Source organism: Dipodomys ordii, unplaced genomic scaffold, assembly GCF_000151885.1.
Source record: "Dipodomys ordii isolate 6190 unplaced genomic scaffold, Dord_2.0 Scaffold137, whole genome shotgun sequence".
NCBI lineage: Eukaryota > Metazoa > Chordata > Mammalia > Rodentia > Heteromyidae > Dipodomys > Dipodomys ordii.
Window position 1 is genome coordinate 2,996,532 of NW_012267353.1, and position 1,064 is coordinate 2,997,595.

Below are 1,064 nucleotides of genomic sequence, written 5' to 3' on the forward strand. Positions count from 1 at the left end.
AAAAAAAAAAAAAAGGATAATAAAGAAATAAGAAAATGTCATTTGCAGGGAAATGGGTAGACATAGAACAAACAGGCTAAGTAAGGTAAGCCAAATTCAGATTCAAGCAACACACGTGTCCTCTCAGATGTGTAAGTTAGATCTAAAATCTATCTGGACATGATAACCTATACAGGACTATAGGTATTCACACACAGACTACAGGAGCTTACACTTAGGAAAGGAACACAAAGGTGCAACTTCGCTGAACACTGAAAGTAGTATTTATGAAATAAAAAGAGTTTAGGTAGCCATATTAATCTTGGTACAGGTATACAACTATAAACTTCTGTGCAGAGGATATTTCCCTGTTTTAAATTAAGTTAAATTTTCTCCGTTCTTTGTTTTGTAACCCATTCTTCTTAATTTGTATTTTTTAGTATTTTACACACCTTTTTCTTGTAATAATCAGTCTCATAGTCTTTCATGTCTATTTTGATATTTATGATCAGATTTTAAGATTCCTGAGCAATGAAAATGTGCAGCAAAAACGCTATTAGTGAAAAACAATGGAATTATTTTATCTACAGTCTATAATCCTCTTAGCCTCCACAATATCCATACTTTTGTGTTCCCTCTACATACATAAGCAGGCACACATCACATGTTTGATTGACATTGGTTTTTTTGTTCTACAACATACAACTCATGAATTTTGGGTCCTCAACTCTTGCAGTTTACTAGTTAACTATAAAAGTATTATACTACCAAAACTAAAAAAAAAAAATTGTGTTTTAGATTTTAAAAAACCAAACAATGTTAAGGTATAAAGAATCAATGTTACAAAGACAGTTGGAAACCAGGCACTAGTGGTTCTTGCCCATAATCTGAATTACTCAAGAGGCTGAGATATGGTAAATGATGATGGAACTCTTATCTCCAATTAACTACCAAAAATCTACCAGGGAATCTATGGCTGATTGGCAGAGTTGAGCAAAAAAAACTAATGAACAGCTCCCAGGCCCTGCATTCAAGACCCAGTACCAACACCAAAACACACACACACACACACACACACACACACA

General features: G+C 33.7%; 1 protein-coding gene across 1 annotated transcript in view; it reads right to left on the reverse strand.

Moving 5' to 3' along the window:
• Agtpbp1 (ATP/GTP binding protein 1) overlaps nt 1-1,064 on the reverse strand; it is a 174,953-nt gene that overhangs the window by 121,723 nt on the left and 52,166 nt on the right.